The sequence below is a fragment of the Eublepharis macularius genome, chromosome 7 (genome assembly GCF_028583425.1).
Source record: "Eublepharis macularius isolate TG4126 chromosome 7, MPM_Emac_v1.0, whole genome shotgun sequence".
NCBI classification, from domain to species: domain Eukaryota; kingdom Metazoa; phylum Chordata; class Lepidosauria; order Squamata; family Eublepharidae; genus Eublepharis; species Eublepharis macularius.
The window spans coordinates 125,202,366-125,228,613 of NC_072796.1; the positions used below are offsets into that span (position 1 = coordinate 125,202,366).

The 26,248-nt window shown below is 43.1% G+C and overlaps 1 long non-coding RNA gene across 1 annotated transcript in view; it reads right to left on the reverse strand.

Moving 5' to 3' along the window:
* Positions 1 to 16,235: 16,235 nt before the first annotated feature.
* The window catches only part of LOC129333817 (uncharacterized), a 66,474-nt gene continuing 56,461 nt past the window's right edge, over positions 16,236 to 26,248 (reverse strand). Inside the window, exons 2-3 of the long non-coding RNA XR_008597457.1 lie at positions 16,657 to 16,756; positions 16,236 to 16,459 (exon numbers count right to left, since the gene is read on the reverse strand). This is a non-coding gene — a long non-coding RNA (uncharacterized LOC129333817). The remainder of the gene's footprint in view (positions 16,460 to 16,656; positions 16,757 to 26,248) is intronic.

Here is a 26,248-nt window from a genome sequence, read left to right on the forward strand (position 1 = left end):
AAGTTGCATAAATAGTCCTTCTTTACATTCAGGATAGGGGAAAATAACAGATTTTCATTTGACTTTCGGAAAGGGATTATCTAGACAAAAGAAAATATTTCCCACATATATCAGAAAAAGCTATATTTGCTCATTACTGAACCTTTCTCTGTGATCCGTAAGCTGGTCAGCTTTGAACAATCACAGATCCAAGTTTCACGTAGGGTTCCAGTGGCATTTGAAAGAGCTTTTTCCTTTGCCGTGTATCCTGAAAAGGTCACGCCAAAAAGCATGTCATGGGAGACATCACTTTGGAGTAAGAAAACATCAAAAGGTGTGAAATGATCTCTTTTGGAAGTGGTCAACTGGAAGATTTGCCCTTCTCGATATCCCCATACTGGATGGGTCAGACACTAAAAGAATAGGAAATAGAAGTTCACTTTGACTTCTAATGAACGAGCCAAATATTTACTTTTCAAGGGCAGTGACACTTATGGCGATGCAGAATGTTCTATTATAGTTCCAAGGAGTGACAACCCAATCCTTGAAAAATTAAATGGCAAACAAGAAATAAAAGTCAGGGGTGATGCTGAGCTCTCAGTCAAATCTAATAGGTGGTTCTGTTTGCAGATTCTAGGATTATTGTGATTTTTATTAACCCATGAAGCAGGAAATGTGGAACGTTTAAGAAACTAGCAGTTGGTTGAAACTTCGGCCTGAATTCCGCTTGAGCGGTATGGAACTGGCTGCACTCGGCTGTAGCCTTGAATGGGAATGTACATCTTTCTCTGTATCGAAAGAAGCATCCGACTAGTTCATTGGGTGTGAATGAAGCATCTCCATGTGGTTCCATGCGGACATTGGAAGCACATGGAGAAGAAGCCTGTTACAGCCGATGGTTCATCTGGGCGGGATTGAAACACATAAATCAAATGCATGGTCCCATATGTGTCAGTGCATACCTGTGTGATTTGGGTTTGAGCAATAAATTCACATTGGTTATGCACTCTGAAACAAGTACTTTTGTCACAGGAGATCTCATCAAGGACTCCGAGCTGTATTTTGCAACAGAGATGTGCTGTTTGTGTCAAAGAGTGCATTTAATGCCTTTGTGACAGTTTTATTATTAAAAACATTTTTATGCTGCCTTTCCACCCATTTAGGATCCCCAAGATGGCAATCAATCAAAAAGATTTTAAAACAGTTGTAAAAAAATCCATGTTTAATTCTCAAAGTGGCCCAATCTATGGATACTTAAATCCGGAGAGTGGGACCATGAACAGACAAGACAGACCAAACTGAGAGAAGCCCCAGCTTTGCAGAAAAATCTGAAATGTTAAAAGTGGAGGGAGTTAAGCCTTTCTCAAAATAATAGTTCTACTGGGCAACACTGCATGGATGCAACAGTGGTGGTAAAGTTTTTCTGGGTTTTGCTACCTTTAGTGCACAGAGGAGTCTCCAAAGCAAGGTATGCCTGTTGGCCCCTTGTGTGCCACCACTAGCCAGCTAGTGGAGCCAATGAAGAAGAAAGGGGGCTGCACCAAAGCAAAACGAAGATGAAGAGACAATTGGGGAAGAAGAAAAGGAATCTTTAATAATTGTACAACCTCCTATTTTTAAGCTCATTAGAAATTTGAGATTAAAAGCTTATTTGGGGGGAAATGTTTTAAAAGGGAGTTGTACAATTATTAAAGATTCCTTTTCTTCTTCACTAATTGTCTCTTCATCTTAGTTTAGAGCCAGCCAATGGAGGTGCTGCCCCAGGGTGCCAGTTACCCCCTATGCTGTTAACAGCTGGCAGTGAGCAGAGCCCCTGCAATGCATTGGTGCCCCCCCCCCTTTCATTGTGTTGCCCCAGTTACTTGCATGATGTGGCTGGAGAACCGTCCTATACCGAGCCGGCACATCAACAAAAGTTGCTTGTAGTGGTATAACACAACAGTTAAAATGCATTTAGTAATAATGTCAAGCATTTCAAAAGCTCTTTCTGCAGTTAGAAAGTACTACACACCTACAGTCTTATTGCAGTTCTTCCAACAGCCCTGAATGGTAGCTCAATATAATTATTCCTCTCTAGCGGATGAGAGAAATTGGTGACACCTAGAGAGGTTATGGCTGACATGAGACTCCAATCAGGGACTTCCAAGATCACAGCGCCTTCTTTTAGCCAGTCTGCTACATCAGCTCCATATCTGATGGAGCACTGTCAAAACAACATAATAGAGAGCACAAATCCTCACATTCCTTTTCCCACCATAATGTATGGGAATATATTATAAGAAATTGGCCAAGAGTAAAGTGCAGCCATGACTTTATTAGATGGCCTTTGACTTGCCACTGTCTCTCACACCCTCTTCATACTGGTATAACAATACTGATAGCACTGTTAGAAGAATTAGGATCACAGCCTTCCGTCAACCTATAACAGGTAGATTGCACATGTGCACAACCATACTTCAGATAGGGCCACACCGGAAGGGAAGAGCGGATTTATCCCCTCTCAGTTTTGCTAATAAAAACCTGGCTTCCTTTGTTATTATTAGCATTTTAAATAGATTTTTAAGGACACATGAAGCTGCCTAATACTGAGTTAGACCTTTGATCTAGCGAGGTCCACTCTTGGATGCTATTCTGGCAGCAGTTTTCCATGGTCTTGGATAGAGGTATTTGATATCACCTGTTCCATGATACTTGAATCAGAGAGGCTGGGGACTGAACCTGGGATATTCCTCATGCAAAGCAGATGCGCTGAGCCACCGGCCACCCTTCCCAATTTTCCCCCCTTAAAACCATTAATAAAAGCAATGGGAACCCAATTTCAATTAGTGAAATCCAGCAAGGCTTGAAGACGTAAATCCCTGCTTCCCTCTCCATGTGGCCCCAATCTGAATCATGTCTGCATGTACAATTTACCTTTTACAGAGATTCATGACCAACATTCATGAACCTTATTACTTCTGTTTTGGCCCACGGACAATGTCTGTGAAGTGCTTTGAACACTCTGTGCAAATGAGAAGTGTCATCTGAACAGAATACAGTCCAAGTACGCAAAGATTCCAGGAACATGTTATAAAAATTCCTTACCGTTGGCACGATATAATAATAATTCCATGCACCATTTTCTTTGTAGACCACAATTGTCCGGCTCATTCCTGACTCATGCTGGATTGTTTCAAATATCTGATAGACCATAATAGTTCCTACGAGACCATTCTGGAAGATTGCGGAAGATTGTGAAATGTAAACACAACTCAAAAGCACAGACCCATGGTGAAATTGTTCATGGAAAGAAATCACCCAGAACATAGAACAAGCCCTTTTATTTAAAAACAAACATCTTTGCTACATACTACAGAAAAATAGTTGGAAGGAATGACAGTGGATTAAGTGTTTTGTGTGTGTGTGTGTGTGTGTGTGTGTGTGTGTGTGTGTGCGCGCGCACCATCAAGTCACAATCCCAGCAAGGGACTGTCAAGGCAATCCCAGCAAGGGACTGTCAAGGCAAGTGAGAAGCAGAGGTGGTTTGCCAGTGCCTTCCTCTGCAGAGTCCTCCTTGGTGGTCCTCTATCCAAGTACCAACCCTGCTTAGCTACCAAGATCTGACAAGATCGGGCTATACCATGCCGCCTTCCCTCCAGATTAGGAGTAAGAATACCTTAACTTTCTTACCAGTACTGTGTCTCTTAGGGGGCTCAAAGCCAAAGATGGTGAGTTACCACTTTGGCCACTTCTTTATAGGTACTAGCCTGTATCAACTTCTCTGTACTAGCCTGTACCCTTATAGTTAGGGATGCTCAAATGCCCGCCCATTTGTGTCTTGTTTGCCAATTGTGAACAGGAAACTGATTTTCAATTATCACTTGACTGATCGTCACTCTATTTGTGGGTGTTTGGCACATTGTTTCACTGTTTTCCTTCCTAAACATGGAGTACAGTACAACTGTACTAACAGCATCTTTGCACATGGGCCATTTTGCAAAAACCCAATACAAACCAGTTCAGCAGGCCTTGACAGCTGTTCAGCACAATTGTTCAGCTGATGTCTGAGCACCACCTTCAAACACAGTAAGTTCAGATGTCAAATGTGTTTGAGGAGAAATTCACAGTATCCCTACCTGCAGTTGGCAGGCAATAGGTAGATTGTGGATTAGCCAAGGCTACCATCAGTAATACATGTCCCTATTTACCATGGTGTCACGGACCACCCCAGTTTAACATGGGAAGATGAATCCACATCAGAGGAGGAGGAGGACAGCCTGCTCCCAAGCCCTATCCTCTAACTGAAGATGCAAAATCTCCTGTGGGAAACAGTTCTATACAAATTTTAGATTTAATAATGAAAGTTCACAGTGCTTATAAGTATGTAAGTACACAATTTAATGAATATCACAATTAGAGATGGGCACGAACCAGAAAAAAAACAAACCATATGATTCATGGTTTGGCAAATTTCATGAACCATGAACCACAAAATTTCATGAACCTGCCCCCAATTCATGAACTGGTTCATTTGGTTCATGAAAACATCACATCCAGGTCAGAAAATCATCATTTCTGGGTCAGCAGAAGGTCACTTTCAGGCCAGCAGAAGGTCTACAGGAAGTCCATCCCCTGTTGCCTAAGAAACTGATTGATCGGCACCAGGCTGTCTACAGTGACAAACCAAAAAACTAACCAAATGAACCAAGTTCATGACGGTTCGTCAGAAATGGGATCTGATGAACCGCTGGTTCACAAACCATGAACCAGCCTGGTTCGTCATAAATTTTGGTTCGTATTTTGGTTCGTGCCCATCTCTAATCACAATATATCCAATAAATACTTATAAATATCAATAAATATGTTCACATCCTGTAGCTCTTAAAGTCCCACTTCACTATTTCTAAGGACCAAAAATAGTTCTTTATCTCTCAACATCAAAGTACTTCAAAGCAGTCGGCTGGAAACGCACTCTAGTCTTGAGGTATTATATTAATCCAGAATCAGTGGTAAGTCCAATGACAGGTAAGTGTTAAACGTCTTACTTCCCTTATATTTATGCTACATCCTTCCAAGTTCAACACCTATGTTCTTGTGAACTGCAAGCTGACCAGCTGATTCTTAACAGTTGTGTCTCCTCAGATAAGCCGCTACTATGCCAAGACCAGGATTAAATGTCCATAATGTCCAACAGGCTGCTAGCACTAATCCTGTTTCGAAGTATCTTTTTCAAGGATGTCATGAATATACAGAAACCTTTTCAACACCGCATCATACTTTTTTCTTGTGATGTCCATGTGGAAAATACCATGTATCGAGTCAGGGAGTGGTCCTGGCAGATCCCTTCTGTGTGATGGGCCCTTCAGCAAGCCCTCAGGTGGGACTCAGAGCCAGCAAAAGCCCCTGAGAAAGAAGCCAACAGGATCGATCCACTGTCAGACCTGCTATCGTTTCCCAAAGGACACCAGGAGCAAAGAAGGTGAAGGGCTAGGGTAGAGGTCTGGACCAGGCACAAGACTGTGCACTTGACACCCTGGGGCCTTCCTTCTCCTGAGGAATAATAATAATAACATTCGATTTATATACTGCCCTTCAGGACAACTTGACGCCCACTCAGAGTGGTTTACCAGGTGTTATTATTATTCTCTTGACAACCACTCTGAGGTAGGTGAGACTGAGAGAGCTCTGAGAGAGCTGCGACTGACCCAAAATCATCCAGCTGGCTTCAAGCGGAGGAGTGGGGAATCAAACCCAACTCTCCCAATCAAAGTCCTGCCGCTCTTAACCACTACCACACCAAAGACTCTCTTGAATGCAAAGTGAACTACTCAAGATATTAACTGTAAACTCTTCAGAATATTTACTATAAAGTGCTAATCTTAGAAAAAGTGCATCATGCTTCTAAAAAATATCATATAGTAAATACAAAAATCAATATGGTCAATACATAAATACATATCAATTAAAATACTCATGTTCCGGTACATACTCACAGTAGGAAATACATTGCTAAAGAACATCACAAACCATAAAACCACAGTACAATCCGTATATTAACAAAAATTCCAAGGCGTCTCCAATAAGCTGAAAAAGCTCCTTGCTTAGGTGATGGGATGACTTGAGTGTAAAGGTATCCCGCCTGAAATGAAGGCATTACAGTAGAAACTCTGCTGCAGCTCTAGCATATCATTAAACAGTAGAGTCACTCACAAGAGCAGAGCAATAAAACAGCTAGATGCAGAAGCACGTCCCGTCGACAAAACTCTAGCAATCTTTGTTTCACTATATTAGCTTTTTCAGGGGCTGTATCATATTTCAACTCAATCATATTAACCAGAAGTACCTGGACAGAGTTCGAAGGAAGCAATGTCGATCCTAAGCAGAGTTATTCCAGTCTAAGTCTACTGATTTCAATGGGCTTAGACTGGAGTAACTCTGCTGAGGATTGCACTGTAAGTCACTGCAGGATCTGGCTTTTAATACTCCTCAGGAGTAGAGGAGATGACTCAGAAGATGATTTAGTTTATAGAAAGGAGCCTTACAAGGAAGCCTGCCTTACCTGTATTGACTCACTGTGTATGTAGTAAATAAAAATGAATGAATAAATTAAGCTTTTAGTAGACTGGAACATTCAATTTTAGATGCCTTTTGATTTTTAACCGGATATTTTTATGTGAATTTAAAATCTGTTTTTATTGGACCCAAGTCCTCAATATGTTTGTGTGTGGGTAAATCTGAATAGATTAATATTACAATTGTGTGAAATACCATTTCAGGGCCAAAGATGAATTTTTTTTGGCAGGAAGCATAGTTGAGATCCTTTCCTTTAGTCCAAGAAGGACAACTTTTTAGCCATGCAACTTGTCCAGTAAAATAATTAAGAAGAGGAACATTCTGTCCCAAAAAACTGCAGATTGGAAGGAATGTGGCTGTTTAAAGAAGGATTCACATTACTGTATCCATATGATGTACTGCTGTATTTCCCCAATCCAACAAGCACAGTTCATGTGCAGAAATGTGTGCAGAGTGCCTTTTAGGATATGATCCAGAAAGGTGTTAAAAGGTATGCCATGGGGGGATCTTATTCCAATAGGTCATGCGCAATGGTGAACCTGCTCTGTAAACTGAAGAGTGGTAGATAGGGCCAAGCTACAAGTAATGAAGGACACTTGAATGGCAAGTGAACAGACTCACGTGTATTCCTCCCTGTTCACTTGCACTCCACTTGATCACTACGTTCAAGTGTCATTCGTCACTTGCAGCTTGGCCCATAGCCATGCTCCTATTATTTCAAACCCTCCAAACCATTCCCAGATAGAAATAAGATCATGCTTGGAAGAAAAATCCTATATGAAAGATCACTAACTGTTGCAAGTCCTACCCTTTCCATTGTTGAAGGCTATTCACTGCCTGGCTGAAATTATTTACTTGCAAATGGCCTGCCCTGCACAGAAATAAGATCCCCCAAAAAAGTTTTGTTTGGGTTACAGCTATTTTAAAAGAACACAACTGTTCTATGCTACATAATTAGCAGATCAAAATTAAGTAACCCAGCGGCAGGGGGCAAAATGACAGTCTCTCTCTCTCTCTCTCTCCCCCGCCCTTGCCGGTAGTAGGCTGTGATCCTCAGGTCATTACCTAAAGACCACAAGCCTGCAGGCTTATACCCAAAGGTCATGCCTCTAGCCAAACCCAGGCCTTAAACAAGAACGAGAGAGAGACTCGGTCTGCCATCAAAAACACCCTTATTCTTTCTGTTAGATGCCCTAGTTGGACATAAATGGTATGGTTAGGACTGGAGAGCATTCTCAATGGACCTTTAAACATCATGACGGAACACTAGCAAGATGTTTTAAGCTATGTTAGGCAAAACCATGTTAATCCTATTTATTTAAGTAATTTTTTACTCCACTAATTCCTGGTAAGGATCCAAAGCAGCTTCCAACATTCACTAATCTAAATAAGCAAAATGCAGTTAGCAAACAAAGAGGAACAAACCCAGACCATACGGTGGGCAGATTCTGAATCCAATAGTCAGTTCACTCAATGGCCACTTCAAGCCATGGATCATTAAGAGTCCTTTGTCCCGTGCCTTTTGACTTACACCAAAAGGCTTGGTTTCCTTCCTGTTTGCAAGGGGCATGAGCCTTTTGGCTGAGATGTTGCACAGCTGAGAGCTAAGCTACAAGTGACGCCGGACACGAGGCAGACACAAGGCAGATTCCCAAAAGTTTTGATGGGAAGCATAGGTGTCTTTTCTGACTACCGCAGCTTAGCTCCTTCCCAGCCACCGGGGGCTGGAGTTTACCAAAGGAATTCTTATAGTTAACAACATAACACCTGCCCAACTTGCCGAGTTGGAGGGAGAATGCCTGCATAAAGATTGCTAGTATTTACAATATACGTTGATTACAAGCGAAGCGCGCTGACGGCGGGGTGCAGAGAGCTCACCTTCTGCCAGCCCAAGGGAGCCCCTGGCAGTTGCTGCCGCTCCAAGCCCCCTTGTGCCATTTCACCAGCAGCAGGACAGTTGGAAGCGCTCCCACCAGCAGCAGCACAAGAAGCTTCCCGCGCCTCGCACACCCCACATCTGCTTTGCCTGCTGGGGGGGGGGGGTCAGGAGAGCCAGGCACCAGTGGAGAGAGGTGGGTAGGTGGGTGGCAGGAGAGGTGCTGGAGAGCTGAGGGCGTGCGAGGCACAGGAAGAGAGCCGAGGGCATGTGAGGCGTGGGAAGCGCCACCCCGCCTCCTACCGGATCTTGCGCAGCTCTCCAGTCCAAGACAGGGTGGGTCTATACTAATCCTGTTGTTCTCTTCCGTAGAGGTTCTTCTCTTTCCAGATGAGCAAGAAATCCTTGCCACCTCTTTCACTAGGGTTGCCGTTTAACCTCTTGTGGCAGGAGTCCTCCCGCCATGTACCCCACACTCACTCAATACAGCAGTGGTGAGAACTGGGAGGGAAAGGGATGTCAACTGAGTTTGTGACATCACTTCCAGATTTTACACAGAAGTGATGTTACAATGTTCTAAGAAGGTGCCGAAACTCTATGGTTTAACTGTAGAGTTTTGCAAAATTTATAGAGCATTGTAACTTTGAAAGTTCCCCTCTCTGTGACTTGATGCCAGAGCTCCCAGAGGTTGATACTTGGCAACCATATTTTTCACCTACTCCTTTTTATGAATATGCAATGCAAACATGAAGTCCAAACTTTCACACTTGGACAGATCAGAGGATGCAGACATTAAAGACACTATTAGATACAAGGCCCAACTCACATTCTTAATATACTTGATTCATCCAATATTTTCTGGACAGAGACCAAAACCAGACAGGGAAAAACCGCAAGAGCAAAAGAGTTTCAAACCTTGGGAAAGCTTTGCCAGATTTCAACTTTTTAGTGAGAGGCAGACATTTTTCTTATGAAATGATGAGCACGGGTAAAAATGTCAGAATACAGAATTTAAATTAATGGAATATGCTTTTTTTTTTTTTTACAAATTCTGTATTCATTTTAGAACTGCCAGATGGCTGTTACTTGATGGGAATGCCCCTTATTCCAAAACACAGCTACTCCACTGAATTATTTCTAAGCCCCCTAGGCTCAAAGAATCCAACTGAATTTTTAATTTTTGCATGCATCCAAAAGCTAAGCAAGGGCACACTTTAGCAATCAAAAACTGAAACAAATTCTTCTAACATAGTACTTTTTTTCCCAGTTGCTCACTCATGATTTCTGCTCAGAGATGAGAATTTTAACCATTATTGGGGTCACTAGAAATATATCACAAGATGAAGATCTTTGGTCGCCTTGCTCTCAGGAATAGCTTGATAGTCCTCCTGAAAAATCTCTGTGCTAGAGCATCAGAGATCTAGAAGGTCTGATAAAATATCACAGTCAGGGCTCATTTTGAGGGGGAACACACAGGAACGCAGTTCCAGCAGTTCCCCAAAGAGGTCACATGACAGGTGGCCCCGCCCACCTGACTCTCAGCCATTTTGGGCCCATTTCGGCCTGGATTGGGGCCGAAACGGCCTGGATCGGGCCTATGACGGGTGGTGGATCACTCTCCCGCTCAGCAGTGGCCTGATCCTGACCATTTTGGGCCCCTTTTTGGCCATTTCACTCCCTTTATGCCATTTTGGGCCCAATTTCAGCCCTGAATGGCCAGGTCCATCGGGTCCAAAACAGCCAGGATAGGTGATGTGGGGGGCGTGGCATATACAAATCAGTTATGCTAATGACACACTTCCAGTGCTGGCAAGGGGCGTGGCACATGCTAATGAGTTATGCTAATGAGTTCCTCCAGCTCTTTTTCTACGATATGACCCCTGATCACAGTGATTTACAGCCTGAATCTATCTGATTCTTCCACATCTACAGGTAACAAAACAAAATATTCAGAATCTCTACAAGGTCTCTGGGCCAGGAACTTGTCATCTCTGTTTCCTCATTCATAATTAGAGATGGGCACGATCCGCATTACGATCGGAAAAAACCCACGATAATGGCAATCATGCGATTGGGAGCCGGCGGATCATGCTCAGCCATGGCCAACGATGCAGCGATCGGGGGGGGGGGGGGGGGCTGGATCGGGGCTTGATTGGGGTGATCGTGCTCTGCTCAGGTGCCAGCAATCTATTCCCCTGGCAACGGAGCCAGGGGAGTGCCTGAGCTGTGTTTGCCCTCGGTCTGTTGCCCTGGAAACCCGAATGGAAGCCTAGCTTTCCTTGATCAGCAGGGCTTCCTTCCAACCACAGAGCAGCAAAGCAGTCACCAGTTGGGAGAAGACAGCCAGGGGAGGGAGGGGGAAGGGGGTGTTCTGTAGCCATGGGCACTCCAATCTCATCCCTGCAAACCCTGATAGGCAGCTCTGACAGCCAAACACAAGCCAGACCCCTGCCCCCTGAGGGGAGGCGATTCATTGCCGTCTCCCCGTGCCCACTGGGCCTGGCATCCGCCGCCAGCACCCACCTTCCCACATAGCTGGGAATAGCAGCATGGCCAACTTTGGCCTCCACGATCCACGGATCAGGAACCAGAGATGATCAATGTGGATCATTTATTGGGGATCGTCACCAGCGCCGATCCACGATCAGCTGGATCGTTGATTTATTTTGGATCATGCCCATCTCTATTCATAATATACTTTGTTTAAATCAGGACTTAAAAAACGTAAGAACCTGTTGGATAAAACCAGGAATCCATCCAGTCCAGCTTCCTTTTTTACACAGCGGCCAACCGATTGTCTGGAGGACAAAGGGGCTGTAGGGGCCCAGGCCTGCCCTTGCCATTGTCTCCCTGCACTATTATTCAGAGGTTTGCTGCCTCTGGATGTGGAGGCTCTCTTCAGTCAGTATGGCTAGCAGCCATTGAAGGATCTCTCCTCCATGAACCTGTCTAACCCTCCATATATCTTCGTGGCTATCACTACCTCCCCTGGCAGTGAATTCCACAGTTTAATTATTCATTCAGTAAACAAGTATTTCCTTTTGTCTGTTCTGAACCTATTTCCCAACAATATCCTTGGATGCCCCCAAGTACAAGTATTGTGAGAGAGAGAGAAAAAGCTTCCTCTATCCACTTTCTCTACCCCATGCATAATTTTATAAACCTCAATCATGTCTCCCCTTAGCCACCTTTTTTCTAGATTGAAAAGTCCCAAATTCTTCAGCCTTTCCTCGTAGGAAAGCTGCTCCAACCCCCTAACCATCTTCGTTGCCCTCCTTTGTTCCTTTTCCAGTTCTGCAGTGTCCTTTTGGAGATACGGCAATCAGAACTGCACACAGTATTTCAAATGATGCTTCACCATAGCTTCATACAAGGGTATTACAGTATTTGCCATTTTATTTTCAATTCATTTCCTAATAATTCTTAGCCTGGAGTTTGCCTTTTTCACTGCTGTTGTATAATGGGTCGACATTTTCATTGAGTATTCCTCAGTATTTATTTATGTTATTTATAGTCCGCCTTGCTCACTGAGACTCAAGGTGGATTACACAGTATGAGATTAGTACAATCCATATCAAGTACATTTCCATACAGTATCAAGGACATTTCCATAAACAATGCCATAGGGTAAATAGATACAAGTTTAAAAGACATGGTGTTGGCAAGAATCCAATACAAAGTAGAAGAAAATACTGAAACAGAACATAATCACTGCTAGGATTGACATTGGACAACATAAAGCACAGGTAGTACATAGGAGTACATATTTAAAGCAACAGATAATATGTAAGGCAACATAGTGGTAAAGTCTATTGTCTCTAACTCATTAGCAAAGCATCTGAGAGCTCATCCCTACAATACAGGCCCAACATCTCTTTCAGTCTCAGCCAATCTAGATTCCATCAACGTATATTTAAAATTGGAGAGAGGTCCAATATGTATCACCTTACACTTAGCCCCACTGAACTTCATTCATCATATGGGTCACCTATGCGTCCAGTTTAGAGAGATCCTCCTGTAGCTCTTCAGAATCCACTTTAGTGTTTACTATCCTGAATAATATAGTATCATCCCCAAACTGCTCAGTCCCAGTTGCAAATCATTTATGAACAAATTAGATAGCACCAGTCGCAGTACTGAACTTTGCAGGACCCCACTGCTTCCCTTCATTGCTAAAACTGCTCTCTGATTCCTGCCATTAAACCAGTTTTTAAGCCACAACAGGACACATCCTCTTATCCCATGATTGCTAAGTATACTCAGGAGTCTTTGGTGAGGTACCTTGTCAAACGCCTTTTGGAAGTTCAAGTGCAATGTCTACTGCATTACACCTATCCACATGCTTGTTATTCCACCCAAAGAACTCCAAGAGGTTGGTGAGGCAGGAATTGTCTTTAGGCTTACCATTTGCTTAAGTCCATTGCCCACCACTGCTGCAAGCAGTTGCAGGGGGCGGAAATTAAAAATCAGTCTGCATCCTCTGTACTGACTATGTCAATTCTAGGGGAAAACTGGACATGATGTAAGGTAGCTCTAGCAGAAACTCTATGATAAAAGAACAGAGTTTATGACCATTCCTAGAGCTTCCCCATACCACTTCTAGGTTTTCTCCAAAAGTGACATTGCAGAGCAGAGGATGTGACACACCCCATATCCCTGCCCATAACCTTTCCTCCGATTTCCAGGCCCTGCCTGACAACCCTACTTCCCTTTGCAGAAGCCATGTTGATTTTCCCTCAGCAGACTTTATTCATCAATGTGCTTAATAATTCTCTCTTTAATAACAGTTATATTGGACTTTTTTTTTACATTTTTCTCATAGTAATACCCCAGAATCAAAATTCCTTTTTAAACAAATCTTTCCTCTTTACTCCATTTGGGTTCTGCTGATTAATAAGCCAAAGATTTAGCTGACTAATCTACTAATTATACCAATTAAGTTTTCAGATCTATATGAAAACTTTCAGGGCTTTGGAAATTTTGCAAAAGTCAAGATTCCTCCCTCTCTAATCAATGTAAATGTTTCCAGAACTTCTTGTTTTGTGTTGGTGCTCTTAATTCTTTCCAATAAAATTGTCTGTTTCTCCCCCCCACACACACACATCTGCTTTTTCCCATACAGTAGGGTGCTGCTCAACTAGCTAGTAGTTTGGTCAACCCCTCAGCTGAAGAATGATGGCAATAGTTCATCTCCAGGGACAGATGAGGTATATTTTGAGGCATTATGGGGCCTGCTAATAAGCCCATCTTTGAAGAGCTGTGTATCAGATGTCAGCTGACAAGCACCAAAGGCCTGATAAGTGGACAACTCGATAGTTGAGAGGAAGTGTTATGTAGTGGGTGATATGTTAGATTAGGACAATCTGGATTCAAATACTCACTGACCCATAGCAGCCATTAGATGACCTTGGGCCACCTAGTCACTCTCTTTCAACCTAATTTACCTCACAGTATTGTTCTGAAGATAAAATGGAGGAAAGGAGATCTACGTATGCTACAGGCTGAAGGGTGAAGTTAAATGTGTAACAAATAGATCTTCTGACATAGGAATTGCAGAGTCCAACAGAAATCTTTGAAAACCAATAAGGCAGTGACTCGGTTCATATATAATGCAAAGCCAAGGTTTATTTGAACTAAGATTAGTTTGTCAAACCAAGATTCAGCTCACAGACAATTGTTCAAATGCTGGTTGGTTTTGACAAACCCTGGTTTCATTGCCTTCTTTCAGTTACCTAGGAGAGCATCTCCAGAGACCAAGCCAGGTTTAAATGAGAAATAAACTAGCATATCTGTATTCAGACAAAAATCATTGTTAAGACTGGGATCAATAAACCAATTTCCAATCCAGATTTAAAGGGCCTTAACGAACCATAGTTAGCAGGATAGCCTGCATTCAGACAATCGCACTACCTATAGGTAATTTAATTAAAACATGGTTTTGCACAGTATCTGAATCAGGTCAATGTATTTGGGGGGATGTGAAGCAACAACAGCCCCATTTGGCAGTTGTTCAGCTGCACTGACAACATGAACCACATCGCCACTGGCAACAAGAGACTGGGCTTTTTTTGTAGTGTCACTGACTCTCCTCACCTGTCACCTGTGGAATGACCTGCCCCTTGAGGCTTGCTTGGCACGGACTCTACTTTCTTTTAGGCAATGGACCAAAATGTTTCTTTCTATCCAAATTTTTATCTAGAGGTTGAGCTTTTTTGTTGTTTTTACAATCCTCTTTTATCCTGAAGACGGTTACGAGGATTATGTAAGTGGACAAATGTTTTAGGACCCAGGTTTTTATTTGATTTTATGCTTCTGAGTTTAATGGTTGTTGATTTTATGTTTTATTATTTTACTTCCATGTTGTGTGAGCCACCTAGAGCAGATCTCTGAAGTGATGGCCTGTGAATGTTTTAAATAAAGTAAAATGGGATCAGGGTTGCCCCGTTGTGTGACTTCCTTCTGTCAGACTTGGCACCAGTCAAGTTGGACACTGGGCGGGGAGAGATAAAGGTCAACCATGCCAATAGACAAAAGGGCAGCAGGAAGTCTGTCGACAGGAGCAGAGCTCAAACCATTGAACAAGCTTGACCTGGAAGACATTACAGGGGTCAACAGCAATCATCTGACCCACTCTGGCCTGCTGCTGTTAAGAGACTTATTTGCTGATCTCTGAACAGCTCCCACTCTTTGGACTGAACTAGGTGGTGACCCAGGCCATATCCCAGCCTAACAGTCCACAATGTTCTAGACCTGCTTTGAGCTGACACCTTCTGTAGAAACTATGTACACCATTCTTCCCCCTCTCAAAAAAAATTGCGCTATTCTTTCTCAGGCAACCTAAGTGAATACTCTTCTGCCTCCTATGCCAACGTTATGGAAGGAAAGAGGGCCTCTTAACCAAGTAACAAAACGTACATCTTGATGGATTAAATCTGCTTTGTCAATTAAGATTATAAAAAACAGAGGATCTGGAAAACAAATTTATAAACTACAGAGCAATTTTATAAGTCTTTAGGTTAATATCATATTCCCTTCTGTTGGTTCAGACTCTGTGATCTTTTCAAAAGGAGGGAGGACATAAACGTGCCTAAAAAATTCTTTGGAAAAATAAATATTGTCCGTAAACCACATGACAAACACAGGGCTGCTCATTCTCTGAAACCCGTCTTGTGCGTAATGTGACTCCATAACCTCCTCCAGCTCCCAAATGGACAGGCGAGTTGGTGTGCTAAGAAAAGATAGCATTTTTCCTCACAGAAAAGAGGGTGAAACGTGCCTTTGATGGAGAGAACAGGTCTGTACCTACAACCAAAAAAGGCAGAAACAATTTGTGGCAAATGGCAAGGAATGGGTCGGATGCGTGTCTCTCTTCAAAGTTTGTATAATGGAAGATCATAAGAAAAGATCTTCTGAATCAAATGAGAGTTCCATTTAGGCCAGCATCCTCTTTTCCAAAGTCAATTATTCTGGAAAGTTTCCTAAGCAGTGAATGGAGGTCAAATCCTCTCCCTGCTGTTGCCCCCCCTCCACCAACGAATATTCAGAGACGCATGGCTTCTGAACATAAAGATTTTATTTAGCTATCATGGCAAAAAGCCATTGATGAATCTCTCCTTCATGGTTTAATTAATTTTAGAGTAACATAACCTGATGGTCATTGCCATATTGTGGCCCTGAGATTCCCTAAATTAATTATGTGCTATGAGAAGAAACTATCGCTTCAGACTATTGACAGTCTCTTCACAAAACTTTTTTCACTTCAAGCATATATAATAATTTTGCCAACTAGAGGCTGAATCCTACCGGTTTTTCCATTTAATCTCTCCTGATTCTATGTAGCCCCCATGCCATGTGGCTTTTGCCCACTCCGGTCCCACAATCTCTGGCATAGCTTTTTGGGTGGTCAAGGGGGGTTCCCTTCTTCTTTCTTTTGCCCACAGAAAAGCCGGTAGAATATAGAACCCTATGCTTTATAAACCAATGGTCCAAAATCAGAAGTGTGTATTCTCTGCATTTTAAAAAAGGTAGAAATCTGCACCAGTGTCCCAAATTCTGCAAAAAGAAAAGGTAAATTCAGCTATCTGATTAAGTACATGAATTAGCATGATTTCTCTTATTTTGCTTAAGGAACTAATCTAGATACACGGATCACTGGAAATGTTATTTTAAAAATTCCTCTGGCTTCTTTTACCAGGCATCAATCACATACTTTTGAGCATGTTTACAACTCATAAGGCCTATCAACTTACCATAGGGACAGACTAGTTGTGTGATAGAAGAGTCCACATGTATCCCCTCTGCTGTCTTCCTTCACTGTTGCTTTCATCGTTATTCTTCCATGTATTGAAGCTGGATTGGAAGGGGGGAAAGGTTGAAAGCACCATAACATAGTCAGGTAAGGCAGGAGAGAGTCATAGAGTAGTTCCCCTCACCCATCATCCTATTTAAAAAAATAGCCCTCATCACAGCTTTAGACATGAACCGGTGGAGATGTACATCAATATCAGTGGACTGGATAGCCATGTGTCCCATCTAGCAGAATTTTCTATCCAGTTCCACATTTTTGCACTTCCATGTATATACAACCCTGTCCCTTATATTCCATAAGATTTCCATTTCCTCTTCTAATAATACTGTACGTGTTTCAAATAACTATTTTGCAATTCTAAATTAGATGCGACAACAATCAGCGTCAAACATTGGGTACATCGTGTGTTCCCGGAGTCAGTCATTTCCCAAACAGCGAATGTTCTTCGCCAACATGAGCTCCAAGGAGTTTTCGAGGCCAACATTGTTCCTCAGCATTAAAATATGTAATGCTCAATTTGTCCTTAACATAGGAAAGGTAGCCCTAAGTGCCGCTGTCCTAGACAAAACACGGAGCAGGCGGTGCTTCTTGCAAAATACTGAAAAGTTTGCTCAGAAACTACATTCGGCCTCCGTGTCTGTCTTCCCGAGTCAGTTGCACTGAATCATTAAGTGAAAACAAGCCATTTGCCATCTGGTAATTACCTTGGGGGCTGAGGTGTAAATCCCTGTTCCTTAATCTTGCCGCCTTAAAGAAAACATTTCCACCTAGGTGGTCCAGATGGTGGAGAAGCTTTTACACAATGAATAGAAGGAACCAGAGATGTGCTTGCCTAGTAGCAAATGCACAAGAGGATAGTTTTGCAAACCTTTGGCCATGTGAGTCATTAAGAAGTTTTCAACTGATCCGTAGGCCCCCAACTATCCAGGTTCACTTCGGGTACTTCTTGGTCTCCACCCCAGCAGATCACTGTCCCTATTTTTTGTCTTTGGGGAAAACCTTGCTACAATTGTGCGTGTGTAATTTGTTAGTGTTGTCATTCTATGGGGTTCATGTCCTTCCCCAGGATTTCTAGATGGCAATATTGCAATCCTAAACTAGGGTTAGCAAACACAACTTAGGCCTGGAGTTCTCCCAGTGAACTTTAAGGAGGAGAGCATTCCGGAGGTGAGGTTCCACCACAGAAAATGTCCTGTCTCTAGTCGCCACCTGCCTCTCCTCTGAAGGTGGGGGCACAGAGAGCATGGCTTGAGAGGTGAGTCTTAACCGGTAGGCTGGATAGTTTGGGAGGAGACAGTCCTAAAATTACCCTGGCCCAACAGCACTTTGAATTGTGTCCAGAAACAAAACAGTAACCAGTGAAGATCTTTGAGCACAGAGGTGATAAGATCCCTGCAACCAACCTCTTATTGCTCTCTTATTTACAGAATACTTTATGCTGACCAATTAAATTGTATGATCCACCTCATGTCTTAATAAGAAAAATGGCTATAAATAAATAGACAGATAGACAGGATTCAAAGTACATAACTTAGACACCAGAAAACTATAATTGGAGACCACATGTTTACTTGCTTCCTCACCAAAAACTCCCTTCTCATTTCCCCCTTCACCTTCTTTCCCTCAGCACTTCACAAAAAAATTCAGTTCTTTACATTCCATACGTACTCCATATACATGCACATTATGGGAAAGTTCTCCATCTTTTCCCTTGCGTCCGATTTAAATGTGCCAAGATTCACCAGGGTTCAACTTCTGTGTATTTTTTCCCAAGTGTCAGTGGACAAAGAGAATTAGCCAATATAAAAAAAAATCCAATATGCTTTCAACACTGGAGCTTTGAGGAGGAGATCAGAAGAAGGGAAAACCAGCAACAGAACATAAAATAATATACTTTTGCCCATTCCTTTGCTGTCTTCTGTGAGAACTTTTGCGATGAACACTTGAAGTTTTTGGCATAGCCATAAGGAGAAGTTTATAAAGTATTCAGGGGTTTATATATCAGGTTGGATCTTGTACATAATGTTACCCAACCCCGTCCTTCCTATGGTCTAGAGATGCCAATTATTATTTATTATTATTTATTTAATTTGTAGCCCGCCCTCCCCACGAGCAGGCTCCAGGTGGGTTACAACAGTAAGTAAAAATACAAGGAATGAAACAGTAAAATCAGCTATCTCAAAAGGACATAAGTTTCAGTAAAACAGCGGATATAAATTCCAACATCCTAAGACGGCCCCTTCACTCTACCCCGCCCACTTTTAAAAGAGGGGAGGTGAGAGTTGGTATCATTCTGCAACGTCACATGCATGGGAGACAGAAGACTACATAGCTACCCACCCACCCCACCCCCCACTAGCAGGAGACTGGTAGGGAGGCTTATTTGATGGACCTAATACCAGCCTCAACCGAATGCCTGTTGGAACATCTCTGTCTTGCAGGCCTGCTGAAAGGATACAAGATCTTGGTGGGCCCAAGTATCTTCCGACAGAAAGTTCCGCCAGGTTGGGGCCACTGGTAGTGAGAGACCTCTTGAGGTTCCATCCCATCCTACCTTCCCCTGCTCTTTGGAGAGGTGGAACAAAGGCCGTGGGGCTGGAAAAGATGGCCAGCAATGCATGACATCACATCCACCTGAAATCTCAGATATGACGCCAGCACGTAGGGCTATGCTCTGACCATCCTCAAAAACTCCATGGTAAGTACTATGGAGTTTTCAGGGACGGCCAGAGCATTGTCTGATGCTCATATCCAAGATTTCCAGCAAATGTGACATCACATGCCTCCAGACATTATTTCTGCCCATCACCTCACTCCAAAAGCTCCTAGGGATACTGACCAGTGGTCTGGCATCCTTATTATAGCCCCCATCATACATGGCTTTTATCCACAATTCCCAGCATAGCTTTTTTTGATGGTCAAAGAGGGATAGGGTTGCCAACCCCCAGGTGGAGCCCGAAGTTCTCCCAGAATTACAATGGCTCTCCAGACCACAGAGATCAATTCTCCGGGTAAAATGCCAGTTCTATGTGATTTGATAAACAGCAATTCCCTTAGACTCTTCTTTCAGATACCCCCACTCTCTACACCTCTTTCCCTTCCTTGAATATACTCCAGGAAGGGCAACACAGCAAATACTTGTGGGAAAGAAGTCTTTGAAAGGGGATCCATGATCATTGGCCACTTCCTGGTGTCTGCCTTCCGCACGAACGGCAGCAGAAAGACACTCGTGTACAAACAAGACTTCTGGGTTTGCAACTAGCAAGGAAGGCGTGAAGCCAAAATCAGGATTTGCAGAATGAACCAGCCAGCTCCTAAAAACTGTGCTCTCATCTTTAGATGTGAGGCTGGCTAGACACTTCCCGCCCCCCGCCCCCCCCCCAAAAAAACATGAGATTATTTAAATGGCAAACTGGGGTCTTTTTAGTGGTGGATCGACTTGTAAAAAAGTACACCAGCCTGTTGAGCCATGGAACTACTGAATTATGTAGGAGGCCGTGAGCTATATTTAGGAGTTGCCAACTGGCTTGGGGGAAAAATGTCCCTTTAATACTTTGCAATCCTAAACAGAGTTACTCCAGTCTAAGCCCATTGAAATTAATGGACTTAGACTGGAGTAACTCTGCTCAGGATTGCGCTGTTAATGTGTGGAAATGGACAGTCGACGCTTTTCATGGCATGGAGGAAAGCAGCAGCATCACCTGATAAAGAAAATCTCATGAAGCCTTTGTTCAAGGGACAGACTGTTTTTCTCCAGGCCTGTTGGCAACCCCAACTATACTGAGGACTTCAGTAAAGGTTTTAGAGTCTTATCTGTGACCCCTTTGCTTCAGGGTGATAAGTAGCCAATGGGCATCAAATCAAGACCTATTGTCAGTTAAGGTTAACGTAGACTTAGCAGATTTGTAAAGGTTTTATTTAATCCTGATTTCCCTATCTCATGCTTTGAAATCCAATTTCCAGATCAGGTTTTGTTCTAGCCAGTTTTCAGTTTCATTGTGGTTACAACAATCTTCCAACATTGACAGATTTCCAGTGCTGTTTATGAAAACTCTAAGTAGAACTGTAGCCAAATTTGATATAATTTATGAAGGCATTAAGCCTGCTAAAGCAAAGGTGTTTACAGCACAACACAGCTCCTCTATAATATGTAGGCTTACCCGATATTTGACAAAATAGGCTGAGAAGGTGGAACATAAGGAGTCAGCCATTGGCAGTGGTGTGATGTCGTTTCTGGGTTTTCGCAGAAATGATGTCATGCTTCTCTAGGAATCACCAAAATTCTCCCTGTTGGATCAGTGGTGGGAAACAAAAGGGGGGGCAGGAGATCCCCCACCTGGGAACTGGCAACCCCATTGAAAAAGTTAGCTTTGAATCACGGAAGTTTATACCCTGGAAAAAAAATTTCAGTTTTTAAGGTGCTATTGGGCTCAAAGTTTGTTCATGTAGGCTTAACCAGATAACCTCCCATCCTTGCCAGCTCTTCCCCCTCTTGCCTGCTCTCACAGCAGCAGAAAATGGAGGAAATGATATTACAGACATGTGAGCTCACTTCCAGTCACTTTATCCATAACACTCTAGAAATTTCCCCAATCTCTATTGTCTTTACCATAGAGACTGGGGGAATTCCTAGAGTGGGTAGGAAGGTGATGTTACTTCAGGTCTGGCAACATGTAGTTCATTGGCCAGTTTAAGATTTCCACTAATTCTGAGTTGCTAAGCAGACTTTGCTAGACCTGAGACATAAGCTATTTAGCAAAAAAGGCTTGTCAGAAGGTGGGAACTGCAGAATGAATACTCTACAAGCAGCCCGCATGACTCCCTCCTTGATAACACTTTGACATGGAGAATACAGGCTCCCATAAACAAGCCTACCATCCCTGCTGTCATACTAAAAGCCAGAACAGTGTAGTGAGTACAGTTTCGGACTATGATCTTGGAGAACTAGGTTTGAATCTCCAGTCTGTTAGATCGTGGAGCAAGCATTCACTCTCTCTCAGCCTAACCTATCTCATGGGTTGTTGTGAAGTTAAAATGGAGGGGGAGGAGAAAGATCTTGCAAGTCCCTTGGCTTCTCCACTGAAGAGAAAAGCTGGTATAAATAAATAAGTATGGATTAACCTTGGAAGGATAAGGGAGTTCAACAAAACAACTGGAGTGGTAGGCAGGTAATCCGCTCTAGCAAATCCCTACAACCAAGCAGGCTCCAGATGGCTGCTCTTTCTTTGAATTCAGCTTGAGAAGTCAAGAGACCAATTTTCCAGATGTCTCAGACCCCGGAGCAATCTATAGCTTGACTTTTGTAGCCAGCTACGAAAAGGTAGTTTCCATTCATGCTATGGACCTGCTACCTTCTAAAGACCAGTGGTGGGCAGCGACATGTGATGTAGAGTCCCTGGGAGGAGCAAAAAATGTGACAAGTGGCATACAATTTTCACTTTCTTCTACTCAGAAGCTCTTTCCACGTGGCAAAATTATAACATTGGAAGTGTTTTGTAGGCTGAACCAGCCTATGTCGCTGAGGGAAGGGTGCTTTAAAAGGGTCCCATGTCCATTAATGTGAAACATTTGCAAGTGTGTAGCTCAACCGTTGATGAAAAACAGTCCCCTGTTGTCTGTAGCTCTGCTCCAGCCCCTTCTTTAAATGCAATCTTTTATCAAAGTCACATGTGTTTTCAATAAAAAATCACATGTGGCCACAGTTAGACCAGGAAACTGATTCACAAGTCCTTTTTTGAGGCTCTCCTATCTTTCAAGCCCACCTAATGTTTCCTTCTGTAAGAGTACGGAGGGAAATAATCAGTTTGGTTTGCTCATAACACTACTCCCATGATCTGAATCATAAGTATGGCATTGTTCAAAGGAACAGCTGGTACCAAATTGAAAACTTTAAATATCCCCTCTGAATAAGAAGCAGGGGGGGGTAGGGTGGAACTCTGTGAAATCTGTTAGTCATCAAGTCCCTCAGGTACCGACTCCAGGCTATAGTTCTGCCTATTGCTGCCCCAGCTAAAAAGATTAGTTGTTAAAGGTTTTCGGAAGAGAACATTCTGCACACAAGAAAACATACAAATGCTTCTTTCTTGTCTTCTAATCTCCACTGTTACTTTGCATTTCTCTCTCTCTTTTTTTAACCACACATGGGCAATCACACTTCAAACAGCAACAATGAGGCATTTAAGAGCCACTTTTAGCAACAGTGAATTCACAAAGCCGCCGTTTGACCTGCAGGCCTTGATCTATAGAAGCAACACGGAAGGCAACCTTACTGTAAAACTGACTCCGATTCAATTTGTTTGCTCCCCCCTCCTTCCGTGGCAACAAGAGGCATATGTAACGTGCATACTCTATTTATAGGGTATTCTGGGACAGCAGGAAGCAGAGACCAGGGCCGAATCCACATTACCTTCGCGCGTCCCGGTGTTGCGCTAAATGTCCGCGAAACACCCGGAAGTATAGAGTCTTTCAAGCGCGATTTCAGAAATCGCGCTTGAAAGACGCTATACTTCCGGGTGTTTCGCGGACATTTAGCGCCGCGCGGAGGTAATGTGGATTCGGCCCAGATTTATAAAGCCAGCCCGATATGAATTTGGCTTTTCATTTCTGTGATTCCAATTTCGTTGCCCTTCAGACAACCTTTCAAATGAGCTGCTGGGAGTCAGGAGGAACAGTCATCCCCTGTTGCCAAGCTGAGGAACAGTTTATAAGAAGCTCATTGATTGATCTTGGAGACTAATGAGATGTTGTGGGGGATACATGACAACCCTCGGTTCTCATTACTCCCACACATCTTCCTGACAACATCTCAACAACATGATATTCACTGTTCCTCCTCCACCACCCCCCACCCCCACCACCCCGCAAATGGCAGCCAATGAATTAGAGTGGAGTTAGAGAAACAGGAACGTCAGGGGCATCGCAACCTGCTTGCTAAAAGGTTGTAGGGAGCCATGTGGTAACCACACATCACTAATAACGGCCTGTATCCCACCACTCCAACAAGGCAGACTTCAAAGCCTTCCTCCAATTTAAGTGGCTGTACCCCTGACAGAAGAGCCCCTTGAGTAAGAGGAAGGGAATTTATACTGCAGAAATGTCCTTCAGCCCAAGGTGGGATACTGCTGAGTGTCTAGTTAAGCATTCAGATTCCACATAGTATGCAGCCACTTTGAAGAGGAAATATAACTGTTTCTCTTATATCTTGTAGTTTGGTGTAGTGGTTAAAAGTGGCAGGACTCTAATCTGGAGAGGCAGGTTTGGGTCCCCACTCCTCCGCTAGAAGCCAGCTGGGTGAACTTGGGTCAGTCTCAACTCTCTCAGAGCTCTCTCAGCCCCCACCCATCTCACAAGGTGATGGTTGTGGGGATAATAATAACATACTTTGTAAACCGCTCTGTGTGTGTGTAGGACATTAATACTTAATTTGCAGAGTTTAGCAGAGATTGCTCATTGGATTTAATAAGAACATACACACATTCTAGTTTAGCTCTGTAAAAATTACTTCACTACATAAAGGATAAAATAGGGTTACATTGATAGAAAATAAAATCAAAAAGAGTCCAGTAGCACCTTTAAGACTAACCAATTTTATTGTAGCATAAGCTTTCGAGAATCAAGTTCTCTTCGTCAGATGCCTGATACAGAAATTGCTAGCTGACATCTTTGCTAGTAAAAGGTAAACTCAAGACTGAGAGTGAACAGAACAAACAGCCATAAAACTTCAGCATATATCTTCACTTAATTGCCGCCACCACCACCCCAATAAACAGGTTGCCCAATAGAGAATCCTAATTCTACTTCATTATGTTTAGAGAATCCCATTTCTATGACGGGAATCCTTGCTCGAGACCTAAGTGGTTACATGCAAAGTAAGTTTACTAATTAAGTTAAGTTTCTTTCAAACAGTTTCTTTCATGACTAAAATGGAAACACTTGCTAAAATCCCAACAAAGGGCAGGGCCAACATGCTTGTGCCCACCCTATCTCCCCACTTGGTGAGTGAACACAAGAATGAGTCATCCGCATTGGGCTAGAGAGAGTTGTAGAGGCCCATTTCTTTGTGTGAATGTATCATTTTATCATTAGCTTGAAAAACATTTCATTGAATGGGTGTGTAATAAAAAAATCCTTTGCCATAAATGTTAGCAATCTATTTTATAGAGTGAGAAGGTAACAATCGCTATCGCATGTGGTCAAGAAATATGTGAATGCAACTGTGTGGATATGGCCCCTTTCCCAACTGATCTCATATCCACACTGAAAGAGCTGAGCAGAAGGAAAGTACTTTTATTCACTACCTCTCCTTCTAAAAAAGCTCAAGATGGGTAGCCGTGTTAGTTTGTCTGTAGCAGTAGAAAAAAGCAAGAGTCCAGTAGCACCTATAAGACTTAACAAAATTTGTGGTAGGGTATGAGCTTTCAAGAGTTATAACTCACTTCTTCAGATACACTTAGAATGTGAGTCCATTTGTCCTTATATCTTGGACAGTGGAGCGATTTCAGATACTGAATGACTATAGCCGGTGTGGCAAAACAGGGCCTTTCCTCCCAGTGGTAGACCCTGCTCTGCCTACCCCTCCCTTTTCGCCTCTGGCCAGGCACCTGAAGGGGCTGTCTCCCTTTCCTGTCTCCAGGTAGTTGCTGCCACCACTGTCCCTGTATGGGGTCCTGGTTAGGCGGGACAGCCTCCTAACCTCCCTCCTCTGCTAGTGGGCCCAAACAGTTAGGGAACTATGTGGAACAGAAGAGCTTTCTTCCTTCATAAATTCAAAAATCATTTATTTAACTTCTAACTATACACAGGCAAATATACAGTGGATGGAATGAATAATAAAACAGAAACCCCTACTCTTGCTCCCTCATGCCCTAATTAAATGTTGTGTAGGGCAGGCCCAGGTACTTTGATACCTGGGATTTACCTTAGATCGACATCTCCCCTCAGAGCCATCCCTCCCTCAACTTCCCAGCCACTAACTGTCAATTCCCAACTCCCACTGACTCGCTCTCCCTCCAATCAAATTCTACTCCAGAACTGGCCCCTCCCTCTGCAGCCCATAGAAAGTTAACTCCACAAACAGAATGGCATTTCTCCACAGCCAGTGAATGACAATAGCAGGCATGATTGAGTTAGGTGGGAGATGCAGAGGGGTAGTAGGCGTGGAGAAATCGGCTGTTGGCTTAGGTTGTACACCCAGCATAACAAAATCCTCATACCTAGACCGTGATGCATACAAAAGAGCTAAGGTATCTCTGACTGGTGAGGCATTGCTACAAGCTTAGGAGGAGAGGTTAAGATAGAATGAAACCAGAAATAATGTTTAATAAAAGAACTAAGACAAGTTTCGGCTGGAGAATTAGCAGATCTCTAGTCATCCAAATAATATCGTGTTCGTTGTTCGTTCCTAATACTGTGTACTATGTTCGTTCCTAATACTGTGGTGATGGAAGGTGCCATCAACTCACAGCTGACTTATGGCGACCCCAGCTGGGGTTGTCGTGGCAAAAGACTAACAGAGGTCATTTGCCATTGTCTGG